The 14191-nt window shown below is 41.4% G+C and overlaps 1 protein-coding gene across 2 annotated transcripts in view; it reads left to right on the top strand.

Moving 5' to 3' along the window:
* The first annotated feature begins 845 nt into the window (after positions 1–845).
* Positions 846–14191, top strand: part of USP6NL (USP6 N-terminal like) — a 141240-nt gene continuing 127894 nt past the window's right edge. Inside the window, exons 1-2 of one of the 2 annotated variants that reach the window (XM_065920979.1) lie at positions 846–1090; positions 14021–14186. The gene's annotated coding sequence lies outside the window, so the exon portion shown is untranslated. The remainder of the gene's footprint in view (positions 1091–14020; positions 14187–14191) is intronic. The other variant, XM_065920978.1, reaches the window with a different exon arrangement.

Raw genomic sequence — 14191 nt, 5'->3', positions numbered from 1 at the left:
TAATTACAGTATTGGAAAGTTTACATCATTCATCTTTTTATGGAACCTCTTGATGGAGGATTCTGGAGACGAAAACTCTTGACAATTTCCACGATCTTAAAAAAGGAACGCTGACCTAGAGAAAGATGGGACAAAAGATGAGCATCTGATAAGTTTCAAGCAGCAATGGGATCTTACACAGTAGCCTATTTAAAGTGGTGCTGATGAGCACTTAGGTTAAGTTCTTGGGAAAAGAAATGTGACTTTTGTCAGACGCAATGCCATTTTATTGAAAGCATGGTTATTTTGCACTTACTGAAGTAGCAATACTATGCACTTGCTTCCAGGTAACAACTCTATGAGGGAAGTATTAAAATGCCACTTTACAGATAAAGAAACTGAGGCATACAGAAAATTAAAGTGTCCAAGCTCTGACAGCTGGTGGGTTGTAGAGCCAGAAACGAAACACGAGGGAATCTGGCTGCAGAGCCCATGGCTCTCGGCCACTGCTCTGCTGACCTCACCCCTGGTCTCAGCCATTCCTCGACCTGCCAGTGGACACCAGCTGAAGCCTGTCGTTTTCGTGCAATTACTCGAAGCCCCGCTCCAGGTCCTAGTTCTCCAGTCCCCCCTGGGCCCTCTCTCTCTCTCTCCCTCCCTCGGGGTCCCGGGGGCTGCTCCTGGCCGCGCTTCCCGGGGAGCGGCGCCAGCATCCTGCGGCCCTGGCAGCGCGCCCCCGCGGCCGGCGGGAACACGCGGGAGCGGCGCGCACGTGCCGCCGGGAAGGGGCCGCCCGGGCCGCGCCAAGATGGCGGCGGCTGCGGCCGCAGCGGCGACGGTTGGCGGCGGCCCGTGAGGCGGGCGGGGCCGGCGGCTCGGAGGCGGGGTCCCGGGCGAGCCGCTCTGGGAGGCGGGGGGCCGTTTCCATAGCGGCGGCAGGAGGTGTCGCGCCGGGGAACTTCCTGGTTCCCGGGCTCGGCTTTGCCGGGATCCTCTCGGAAGGGAAACAATGGGGCGGAGGGCACTGCGGTAGCCGCCGCCGCTGCGCCGGGACCTGCTCGGCCCCCCGGGACCCCCCGCCCTCAGCCTCCGTCGACGGGACCGTTCGGAGGTAAGTTCATTTTTCCCTTTCCCACTGCGAGGGGCTGGCAGCGGCTGAGCTCGGCGGGCTTCCCCCGGGCACGGACTCGGAGGTGGCCCCGGGGAGCCGGACGCCGCCATTCGCGGCCCCGGGGGAGGTGGACGAGCGGCGCTCCCGGCCCCCGCCCTCGAGGGGGCCGGCTCCGGAAACGCGCGCGGCCGCCCGGCCCCCGCCCCCTGGAGCCCCGACGGCTGGGTGCTGCGGGTGTGATTGGCAGGTCGGCGGGCGCCGGGAGAGGGGCGCCGGGGGGCGTGCGGGCAGGATCTGGCTGGGACGGCGCGGGAGGGGGATCTGTGGACCAGTGAAGGGGGCTTGTGGAAGGAGCGGGGGCCGGCCAGATTACGGGGGAGGGGAGACCCGCTGCCTACCCCCTCCCCCCCCCCGGCAAGTTTCGGTCCCCGGGAGACGTGTCTCCCTTGCAAGTTTCAGTTGCGTCCTCCAGAGTCCAAGTGGGCAGGACTGAGGCAAACTTCGTTTTCTTAAAATTATTGCCTTCCTGCCGCGGAACTTCGTTTCGACTAGGCGAGGGGAGGATGGGAATGAATGAGGGCTTTGGAGAACCTGGAAATCTGTGCGCCTTTGCAAAGTTTGCAAAATACTTAGGAGCTCACAGCCGGGTGGTGTTGGTGCGGCAATTGTGATGCGGGCGAACGGTTACTCGTAGGTATTTTAATTGAAATTGTGAGGGATCTGTGGATCCACGGGTGAACATTTCAATACAGTGAAATGCCCCCGTCCCCCGCCCTTCATTTTAATCCACAGATGCTTTTTAGTCGGTAGATTTCAACATGAGTTAAATGAATCGCTTATGGGACTGGGAAGGAGTTTTGAATTGGGGCAATAACAAGTCATGGAAATAATGTGACATATAGAAAAAAAGTGGGGACTCGGTTTTAAGTACTTTGCTGGAAGAAAGTGATTTCAATCGTGTATTAATCCATTTATAAATAGAAGTAAGTCTTTGGGATACGTAATATTTCGTAGCGCAGAGAGGTCGGACAAAGCTTTAGATACCACCCTGGCCAACTCTCTCATATATTGAATCTATGGGAAGTTCTGTTCAGGAAAGTCAGGGTGCTTTTTTCTTTTGTGAAGTCATCTTAATAAGAATCAGATTAGGCAGCATTAAATGGACGGTGCTTTATTTGCTTATATTTCTCACTCTGTCAGACCCTAAAGTTAAGAAAAAACGATACTGAGCTTGCTTTTTTTACAAAATAATAAAGTTTGTAAATATCATCTAGTTTATTACTTAAAATGGGTGTTGTTCCTATGTTATGTTCTATATAGCCAATTGAAATATGTAAAAATGTAAGAGAAAAGAAGCTACACGAATAAAAGTATAGATTAAAAAACCAGAGCCTTAATTACCAGTACAGGTATTCTGAGTTAATAGAAATTCCTTTGCTGATTATGTCTTTAAAGAATCACTCAGGTGTTACAGGGGCATCAGAGAAGCATCCTTTCCCAAACGTTAAGAACCTGGGCCCTAAGTCTTGCTGTCAGTGCCTACTTAATGTTTTTAAATAGAAGACCTGGCTCTCTGGGGTTAGGGTTATGTTTCTGGTGAGAATAGCCCATTACCAGTTCTAACATTGTTTTGATACGAAATAGCTCCTTGGGAGGACAGTTGCCATTGGTTAAACAAGCCAGTAAGTACAAGTGTTGGCTTTGGCACCATCTGTTAATTGGCTGGTCATCCTTGGGAACTGAGACAACTTCCTGGTATGGCAGATGCAAGCTGGGCCCCAGTGCCAGGCAGAGGTTGCATGGTCAGTTCAGTTTTTGGTCAGTTCAGTCTTTGACCATGGTGTTCCCATCTATCTCAAGTTACTGTTACATTTTGTAGCTGAAGATGAGTGAAAAAGAGGCCGGTAAATTTAAGCTAGTGGCAAATTGAAAAGAAACAAAATAACTTTGATTGTAAATGCTAGGAATGTTAAGGCAGTTTGAAGTCCTGCAAAAAAACTTAGACACAATACCAGAACTTTTAAGAATTGCTGCTTCAGTTAGAAAGTGGCAAGTGATTATATTTTCTGGTTTATGCTTGCAATTTCACTTCAACCATTTTTGTTTTGTTTAGTGAAATAGTACTGTTACCAGTAATACTCTGATCATTTATTACTAGATAAAGGTAATAGTTTGTCCCTTCAATGTGATTTTTGAAAGGTGTATTGCCTTGCTAGATATGATTTGTTTATATTTAGAGTCTCATTTTTTTCCTTTAGGAAGTGTCTCAATTTTTACAGTAAAAGTCAATACCAAAATAATATTCATTTGACAGAAATCTGACTTCTACAACACTTCTTTATAGTATGTGGACATTAGAGCCTGAGAATTAATCACAAACACTTGAAGTCTTAACTGGTCTCTGCCATTTCCAGGTTATGGCATTTCATGAAAATAACTTAGTTTTTAAAAAGTTGTTTCTTTGTAAAATTGGGGAGAGTTATAAATTCACATTTGTTTATTCAACAAATATTTCTTGGGTGCATTTTTGTACCCACAGCCTTGTGTCATGTACCTTGTTTTGAACAACTAGAGCGATCAGTCCTTTGAAGTACAGCGCATGGAACTATAAATCCTGTCGCCAGGAAACCTGACTTGATTGGGAGGGGCAGGGCAGTCTGTCCTGAGGACGTGGCTGGTAAGACCTGAAGGATGAGGAAGAGATGGCAGGTGGGAGGGCGGGACACTGAGGATGAGGGAGCGCATGTAGAGGACAAGTGCTTGTGGCTGAGTGAGTTCTCGCTGTGCCTCCTGTCCCACAGCTGTTGCTTGTGGAGGGAAGGTAGGCTCTTGGCCTCATGAACTGTCATTGTCTGAACAGGTGGCTCAGCCTTTGTAGAAAGAGTCCATCCAGATGACTCCGACCTCGCTAGACTGGAGATGACTCTCTGCACACTTCGGTGTCCACTACTATACGACTCTGGCACTGATTACTTGATAATTTCTGTATCTGTAAAACTGGAATTAATTATTAAAAGGTTCTTTGATTTCCTTAGACAGACTGTATAGTATTGGTGTTTTTAAATTTTGAGAATGTTTTCCTTGGAAGAGCTTAGACTGCCATATTTAAAATGTCTACTCGCAAAATGCAAGTAGAAATTCACTGTAAGCTCTGGAGTTTCACATCTTGTTTGGTTAAGTATTTGGGGCTGTAAAAGGATTACTTAATTATCCTCTGAGAGGGGTATACATTGCACCTGTGTCTTGATGACATTGATACTAGTGTAGAAGTTTTCGCTTTATCCTGGAATTTTCCTTCACTGAATTAACAAGGGAATTAAATATTAGAGTAATGCTTTTCATGAAATAAGTGAAAGATTATCATTTTAAGCTTCTTAATATATTAATTTTGGTTGTCCTGTGTGCTCAGTCGTGCCTGACTCTTTGCAACCCCATGGACTGTAGCCTGCCAGGCTTCTCTGTCCATGGAATTTTTCAGACACAGATACTGGAGTGGGTTGCCATTTCCTTCTCCAGTGAGTGTGAACTCAGTGCAGAGTATGGAATTTTGCAGACAAGAATACTGAAGCGGGTTGCCATTTCCTACTCCAGGGAATTTTCCCCACGCAGGGATTGAACCAGCGTCTCCTGCATTGGCAGACGGATTCTTTACCACTAGCGCCACCTTAGAAGCCCCCACATGTCCCTTAGAAGGGTGGAAAATGTGTGAGACATATAGTATAGTTAAAATCCTAACGTACACGTAATTGTAGTGCCAGAGGAGAGGGAGAAGAGTAAGACAGATTCAGTATTTGAAGAAATATTTCATATAGAAGTATTCTAAATCTTAGACTATTTCAAAATGATGCCACAGACTGAAGAATATCCATAAAACAACCCTCTTCCCCCAAGTCTAAATACATCACAGTAATCTGGAGAAAACAAAGACAGAGAATATCTTAAAAGTGAAACCATTTACCTCAGATTGGGACTTGAACCCAGCCAAAACCCAGTTTGGGAGTCAAACTCATGTGGGTGGGACTCGAACCTAGCCAAAACCCTGCTTGGGACTTGAACCCACATGGCTGGGACTCGATCCCAGCCAAAATCTTGTTTGGGACTCAAACCCAGCCAAAACCCTGCTTGGGACTTGAACCCACGTGGCTGGTACACAAACCCAGCCAAACCCATGGTACCTGATTTAAGGACCTAGTGAAGCTCAGCTTCTTGATGCCTCATTGCATAAAGAATTCGGTGAGAGAAAAAGTGATAGGTGAGAAGAGGATTTATTCAGACTCCGAGAGCAGCACACTGCACAGAGTGTGGGCCATTGCAGAGGGCGAGTGTGCCCTTAGTGATATTACATAGATCAGTAATGGCAGAGTAATGTTTTATTGTGGAATTAATGCAGCATTTGTAAGCCAGTTCTCTGGGGTTTTTTACCCCTCTTGTTTCTTTTTGTTTGTTTTCTTTTTGAATCTTTTAATGCTTGTTAGCATATCTGTTGGAGAAGGAAATGGCAACCCACTCCAGTGTTCTTGCCTGGAGAATCCCAGGGACAGAGGAGCCTGGTGGGCTGCCATCTATGGGGTTGCAGAGAGTCGGACACGACTGACATGACTTAGCAGCAGCAGCAGCAGCAGCATATCAGTTGTTAGAAAAGAAAAGGTGAAATAAGGCTTTGAAAACTGAGTGACACTGGAAATAAATGTGGAAAGTAAAATTTATAAAGGTTAGGTATGTGAATGGGGGATAGATATTTCTGTGTATTTTGCTGATGCATGTTATAAAAAATGAATTGGCAGATAATAACTATGAATGTTTAAATTAATTAAGAGTAATGTATTTGTCTCACCTGTTCCATGTTCCTTTTTTTCTGGATTTGTTTTGGATTGATTTAAAAAAAAAAAAATTATTCCATTTCCTCTTTTTTTAAATTACCTTGGGATTATATATTCTTTTACTCTTCCTCAGTATTTGCCTAAGAAATTCTAATCTTTTCTCTACTTATTAAAGTGTAATATTGAGACTTTCACCCTTTTTCCAGATAATATGTCTTTTAAAAACATGTAAGTCCTTCCTTTTTTTAGTATTTTATTGTTAATATGTTTTAAAATGTATATGTTTTATACCCCCAAAGACCTATTTTTATTGTTTTGTACCATTATTATTCAATTAGGCTTACTGCCCTTTTCTTCTTTTTTATGTTACTGACTTTCTGTCTGGAAAAAATTTCCATCTGCCTGCAGAATACCCTTTAGTATTTTCTTTAGAGTGGATTTAGTATTGACAAAATCTAAAACTTTTCAAGTTTGAGAATGTTTTTGTTTCACCTACATTTTGCTAGGTATAGAATTATAGATTGGCAATACGCACATACATATATTTGTATATTCTTTGGAGAAGAGATTATTCTATAATATTTGTCTTTGTTGCTATTGAGAAGGCAGCTGCTGTTTATCACTTCTTTGTTGATAATTTGTTACTTCCTCAGGCTATTTTTAAGATTTTTTTTTTGTCTTTCAGATTTGATTTCAAATGATCTCTCTTTCCCTCCCTCCCCCCTTTTCTTTTCACAGCTGTTTATGCTGTGACCTGATGTCTTTCATCTGTCTTGGATAGTTCTCAGCTGTCATCTCTTCGAGTATTGCTTCTCCCCATTTCTCCTGCTTAATCTTTCTGGGACTTCAGTTACCCAGTGTTAGGTCTCAGTAACTCTACTGTGCTTCACCTGCCTTCTAGGTTTTACTTTTTTTTCCTAGTCGTTCAGTTTACCTCTGGCCTTTCAGTTTAGTCTTCATCTCTAATTTGCTCTTAAATGTATTGATTTTCTGGATTCTTAATTTTTGTTACTGTATTTTTCATTCTAGAATTTCAGTTTGGTTCTTTTAAAAATCTGCTATGCCACTTTTATAGTTTATAATTCCCTGTCAAAATGTGCAAGCTCTTCACGTGTCTCTGTGAACAGAGTAAGCAGATAACTGTTTCGGCGTCCTGCAGATTTTTTCTTGTGGTCTGTTATTCTTTGAGGAGTGTCAGCTCCATGTATGCATGCTCACTGTGTACTGTTCATTGTGTTTGAAAGATTATTTCTAGAAGTAAATGTAGATTTAGATGAGGATTTTTCTGTTGCTTTTGCCAGGCACTTAGGATCACCTTGATTCAAATTGAGATTTATTTTAGTGTCTGTGCAAAGTTTACTTAGTTTGCTTTTTGTGTTATCCTTTCTTCTGGGATTCAGCTTTTTGAGGTCTTATTCCACAAGGGGTGTGGCTCCCTTCGTGGCTCTTGTGCTCTGATCTGCTGTCTTCTGAGCCCTCAAGGCGGCTTAAGTATAGATTAGCCCCTCAGGCGCCTTCTTTGATTGGGTAAACGTTTCTGGGAGGAAAGACGGCTCCAGGCTTCTTTGTATTACAATTATTTCTCCATTCTACTTTTAACAGATATTTGCATCATTTCCAATTTTGGGCTGTTAAAGCTGCTTATGAACATTCTTATATACGTATTATGTTGGACATATGAACTCCTTTCTTTTGGAAATATCCCTAGAAATAGAATTGTTGAGTAAATATTTAACTCTTGTAGTTATTATCAGTTTTTCAAAGTGGTTGTACCAGTTTTTAACCCTTTGATATTTTTAATAATTAAACAATATACTTTACATATATATATATATATATTTAAGTCTAGGTTTTTGTCTTTAAGAATGCTGTGCATTATGTGGCCTATGTTGGAAATGCAGGCCCCTTATCTTGTCTTTTATGTAACTCCCATGTGTTTGTGTTTTATCTCCCAGCTGATGCTTAGTTATTGGTAAATAGAGGCTTAAAAGGATAATCTGGTTGTGAAGTAGTAGACTCATTTTGAAAGCAGCGTCTTAGAATCTGTATTCAAGTTAGTACTAAGTGTGATTACCATTAGTAGACCGTATCAATTGCTGAAGAGAAATTTCTCAAACTTCTTTTTAAAAGTTGCTTTTTAGAAATATTGAATCCTGTTTGTCATCAATTTATATCACATTTTATTGTTAGTTTAAATTCTAAGCTCCTTCACCAGGCTTGCTTGGGAATATTTTTCTTTTACAAACCTTGTTTCCTCCAGAGTCAATGATTTCTCATCACTGAGGATTGCCAAAAGAATATCATCTGGATTCCCCCTTCAAATTTAGGATTACCTTTGATTACTTCACTGTTAGTAGTATTTTTGACTTCTTTCCAAGTTGTCCTTTGAATCTGCCCTTCCGTCCCCCTTTTTAAACATAACCAGCATTTCAGATCAGTTTGTTTTAGTTCATACTTGGTTTATTGCAATAATTTATTAATTGATTCTACTTATAATGGCGAGGGATTAGAATCTTTCTTAGTTACCCATTGAATTGAAATTGATTTTTAGGTCACAAGCCTTTTAGTGCTCAAAAGAGAACTTAAAAATGGTTTCAACTCCTTTATTTTATAAGACCAAAAATGGACCTGTGCTAATCCATGTGCCAAATATATGAGATATTTAGTTTATGAGAGCATTTTTTTTTTCTCATACGTAATCCCTCGACTCCCATCTTTTTTAGGACTTTTGTCCTAACTGAGTTCTGTTAGCTGGGACCAGGTTTGTCTCTATTGCTGTATCTCGAGCCCTTTGAAAAGTTTTTACATGTTGCAGAGATGAATTAGCATTTATTGAATGGATGGATACATACTTGTGTTTAGAATCCAACTAGATGTAAATCCTTAATGTAGGGCCTGGAATCTTGCCTACTTTTCTTTGTAGTTCTCATGGTATCTGCTATAGGGCTTACTATTACAGTTAGTTGTCTAGACTTTTTATTTATTTATTTTGGGCTGTACTGGGTCTTCTTTGCTGTGCACGGGCTTTCTCTGGTTGTCGTGCGCAGGGGTTACTCTCTCTGTTGCTGTGTGTGGGGCTTCTCCTGTTGCAGAGCATGGGCTCTAGAGCCTATAGACCCAGTAGCTATGGTGCAGAGGCTTAATTGCCCCACAGCACATGGAATCTTCCTGGACCAAGGGTTGAATCCGGTGTCTTGTATTGGTTGTTCAATTCAGTCACTCAGTCGTGTCCGACTCTTTGCGACCCCATGGACTGCAGCATGCCAGGCACGTTAGTCCATCCCTAACTCCCAGAGCTCATTCAGACTCTGGTGCATCGAGTCGGTGAGGCCATCCAGCCGTCTCCTCCTCTGTCGTCCCCGTCTCCTCCTGCCCTCGATCTTTGCCAGCTCCGTGTGTGCTGTGCTTAGTCGCTCAGTCATGTCTGACCCTTGTGACCCCATAGACTGTAGCCCGCCAGGCTCCTCTGTCCATGGGATTCTCCAGGCCAGATACTGGAGTGGGTTGCCATTTCCTTCTCCAGGGGATCTTCCCGACCCAGGAATCGAACCCGGGTCTTCTGCATTGCAGGCAAACTCTTTACTGACTGAGCTATCAGGGTCTTTTCCAATGAGTCAGTTCTTCACATCAGGTGGCCAAAGTATTGGAGCTTCAGCATCAGTCCTTCCGATAAATATTTAGGGCTGATTTCCTTTACTATTCAGGGCTGATTTCCTTTACGATTGGCTGATTGGCTCTCCTTGCAGTCTAAGGGACTCTCAAGAGTCTTCTCCAACACCACAGTTCAAAAGCATCAATTCTTAAGCTCTTGGCTTTCTTTATAGTCCAACTCTCACATCCATACTAGACTACTGAAAAAACCATGTATTGCCAGATAGATTTCTTAATCATTGGACCACCAGCGAAGTCCTTAACTGACTTTTATTTATTTTTTTCATAACTGACTTTTAAAATGAAGCCAGACCCCTGAAAATCAGAGATACTGTAGCCTTCATTTTAGCTTTTATCTGTAGACCTCAGGCATTATGTATAGTTCTGATAGGATATGTTAAGTGCATTAGGCAAACATAAGCTCGTTTGGAAAGACCTCCTTGTAACTGAGATAGGAAAGGAAACCTTGGGAAGGACATTTGTTTTTCCTAAATACCTAGAAGTTGCCCAGTGTAAAGCTACTAGAATTTGATAAGTCTTTCTGGAAACCTAACTTAAATTCTACCTGCAGAAGGGGAAATCAGACCTCATTCTTATCAGCTGTTTCATTAACATACATGTGTAAACAAACCTAGGAAATCAGATGATTTCTCATTTTGCCCATCTCCTTCTCTGATCTTATTAGTGGGAAGTACTTTGTTAATTTAGTGAATGGGCTAAATAAACCTCCTTTTACTCTAGCTGTAGTAGAAGATTGGCTTTACTTTTCTTGAGCAGGGAAACCACAGAAAGCCTTGAAAATTTAGAATTGTGTTTCGGGGGTGTAAATTGCAGAAAGAATGAATATTCTTTATAAAGAGCTCAAGAATTGTGAAAGTACAGTGGTGAGACCATCCATGTCAATGAATGACTTTAATAGTCATCATTCATTGGACTACAGCCCTCGAGGCTCCTCTGCCCATGGAATTTTCCAGGCAAGATGGAGTGGGTTGCCATTTCCTTCTCCAGAGGATCTTCCCGACCTAGGGATCAAACCTGTGAGACTATTAATCTCCTGCATTGGCAGGCAGTTTCTTTACCACTAGCACCACCTGGGAAGCCCACTTTAATATTAACTGAAGTTATTTCTTTATCTGGAGTGAGAAGATATTACCCTGGAATGCCCTGACATATTTATTTCAACTCATGAACTGCACACCTGAATTAAGGGGAGGTACTAGAATTGCTGGGATGTGAGTTCATGCAGAAGGGGTCTTTGTTTTGTTTATGGCTGTGTCTGCAGAGCCTGGGACACTGCCTGGCTTGTAATAGCTGCTCAGTGAATATTGAATGAATGAATAGTAAATTTATATATTATCTGTCTGTTTTAAATTTAAAAATTGAACATTAATCATTTTAGATTTTGGCTTATAAACCTTTGGGGTATTACATTTAAATTGGCTGAGACATCATTTCTGATATTTCTTGTTGATTATGAGAAGGTTGCATGAAGCACATTGGAGAGCATTCATTCACTTGTCATTAAATCTTTTTGAGATATTTTTTACGTGGATGCAGGAAACCCCATTCCATGTAAATTAACAATCATTCATTTACTCAGTTCCTTACTATTGCACATTTAAGTTTATATATATATATTTTTTTTTGCTGTTACCAATAATGCTTCAAATAAGAAAATTTTCTTAAGCTTTTTCTTGGGATGGCAGTTGTACATAGCAATTTAGCAAAACGGGGTCTAGGAGTTTCTACTAAAAAATGAACTTGGGTTACACAGCTGTGAAGCTGAGATCAGAATCTCCAGTGATCAGAGAGCTGAGCAAACACAGCTCATTGAGAAGGCCAGCTTCTTCTGCATCTAGATAAAGGGTGATCACCCGTCTCTTCAGTCAGTGCTGTCTTGCATTTTGTAGTGAACCTAGCTATCACTTGTATTTGTCTCTTTCTCTTAAAGAATAAGTGAGTCACTACGACTCTTTCTGCCTCTTAATTATGGCTTAAAGATTATAAATACGTTTACCTCTTTTATACATGTGGCTATATAAATTTCTTTTATAATCATTTCTGAATTTTGTTGGAGATTTTGCCTTTCATATTAAAATATGAAGCATTCTGTTCATACAAAGGACTATATGTAATAAGTGTGTTATATAGTTCTAATAGAATGATGTGTATATGTCCCTTCTCTCAGCTTAAGTGGTACAGTGTTAGCCCTACCCGCTTATATCTCCCTACAACTCCTCTTATCTTACTTCTGTCCTCAGAAAACCATTAGCCTCAACTCTGCTTTTTTCTTTTGCTTTTCGAAGTGACAAAGCAGCAGCAGCGGTATAGTTACATATGTTCATGTATTGTTAATTTTATTTTTGAACTTTATATAAATAGTATCACTTCGTGTGTATGTATACATATATGTATTTGTGTGTATATACATATATTTGCCAACTTAGTAAAATTTTTTAGTTAAACTAAAACTCATGAATGTAATTTGCATATAAAGTTAGTATCTTTGCCTTTTGTATTAGTCATCTTTTGCTGTCTTAATGCTATGTAACAAGTCACTGTGAAACTTCGGTGACAGACATTTGTTTCTAGCTCATAGGTTTGGCAGTCTCTGCTGGGTGTGGTGGGTTTGGTTCTGTGCTAGGTGTCTCCTCATTCTGGGACCAGCAGAGACTGGGGTGCAGGGAGGTTGTACAGGAGAACGCAGCTCAGTGCTTGTAAAGCCTTCAGTTAGAACTGGGGCAGTTCTGCTCACGTTCCTATCTGTCATGTCTCCAGGCCCTCAAATCCACGAGGTGGGGAGTATCCCAGGATGACAAGTGATAGAAGGCATATGAACAAAAGATAGTGTCTGCTTCATCTTCCTCCTAAAAAGCAGTATAAGAGACTTGGAATAGTGCCATTCCTGTTATGGTACCTTCCTCCTAGATTACATGCTGTTTTTGTTCGGCACTTTAGGTTTGTTTGCTTTTATAACTCATCATTTCAAAATTATACCACTAATATTTGCATGTACCCATTTTTACAGTTCTCTTTTCTCACCATTCTTTCCTGTATTTCAGAGCTCTTTTTTTGGCATCATCTTCCATCTTTATGAACTACAGTTTTGGAAGCATCCTTAATGATGATCTGCTTATAGTATATTTCCTCAGCTTACGTCTGAATTTTCTTTATTTTGCCCCTTTTCTTGAAAAAATAGTTTAGCTGAGTTGGTACCTAATTACAGCTTAAAACTTATTTTCTCTTGGAACTTTAGTGATACTGTTCCAGTGTCTTCTGGCTTCCATGGTTGCAGTTGATTAGTCAGAGTCTGATTGTTGCTTTGTACAGTCTGCTTTTCTTTCTGGTTGGATTTAAGAACTCTTTGTCATCGATGATTTGCAGTTTCACTGTGATATCTCTAGGTGTCCGTTTCTTTTCTGTTTTAAATTTATACCTCTTGGAATTTGCTGAACTTGAATCTGTACATTCACATTAATGTGCAATCATCACCATTCATCTCCAGAACTTCTTTAATCTTCCCGAAATGAAACTTCACCCATCAAGTACTAACTCCTCATTTTCTGTTCCTCCAACCCCTGGCAGCCATGATTCTTCTTTCTGTCTCTGTGGATTAGACTTCTCTAGGTCCCTCATGTAAGTGGAATTATAGAGTACTTGTCCTGTTCTCCATGGCTGCTGCTCAGTCATGTCCGACTCTTTGAGACCTCATAGACTGTAGCCTGCCAGGCTCCTCTGTCCATGGAATTTTCCTGGCAGGAATACTGGAGTGTGTTGCCATTTCCTACCCAGGGAATCTTCCCAACCTGGGGATCGAACCTGTGTCTCCTGCATTGGCAGGCGGATTCTTTACCAGTGTGCCCCCGGGAGACCACTTTTCCTACTATGACTTGTTTATTTCACTTGGCACAATATCTTCAAGATTAAATCTGATTTTTAAAAAATTATACTTTGTGATGAGATTAAAAATGAAGATCACATCAGCTTTTAGTGGATATTGGGATTTTTTGTGTCTTCTCTTTTTAAGAAAAGTTATTGTACAATGAAATATTAATATTAATTTGATCTCTGGGAAGAATACTGTTAGAGACAGTAGTATGTGATCCTGTATGTTGTGATTTATAATTCTGTTAAATTTAAGTTTTAAGTGACCAAGAGTGACGGGAATTATTTTTAGGTCATGTTTGGTGCCTACAGTAAAGAAATGGGTATGGTGGAATTCCTTTCCTTTAACTAGAACCTGAGGTCCCTGAATATGGTATTGTCACAAAAGTTGGAGGAGTCACTTGCAAGTACCCCTGGCTCAAGTTCCTGTAAAATGCGTTGAAAGGCCAGCTTTTGCAGAAGTACCCCAATAATGCCTTTTATGTGAAACTGGATTTGAAACAAAGTACTCTTTCCCTCTTAGATGGTGTGAAAAACAACATGTAAGATTCTTCTTTCTCCTTTGTATGTCCAGGCAATAGCATTTACAGGAGGAGAAAGGAAATCTGAAAAAGTTATCTCTTGTGCTACTAAACTGCCTCATTGCTGAAAAGAATTGGTAGTCCACCTATTTGTGCACAAAGGGTTTGCATTTCAAAGCCGTGATTGGCATTAAGAGTCTTGAATACATGACTTCAGTTGTAAG

The sequence above is a fragment of the Muntiacus reevesi genome, chromosome 2 (genome assembly GCF_963930625.1).
Source record: "Muntiacus reevesi chromosome 2, mMunRee1.1, whole genome shotgun sequence".
In the NCBI taxonomy this organism is placed as follows: Eukaryota; Metazoa; Chordata; class Mammalia; order Artiodactyla; family Cervidae; genus Muntiacus; species Muntiacus reevesi.
The sequence above is the reverse complement of the archived record's forward strand: the minus strand, read 5'-3'. Positions and strand labels throughout refer to the sequence as shown.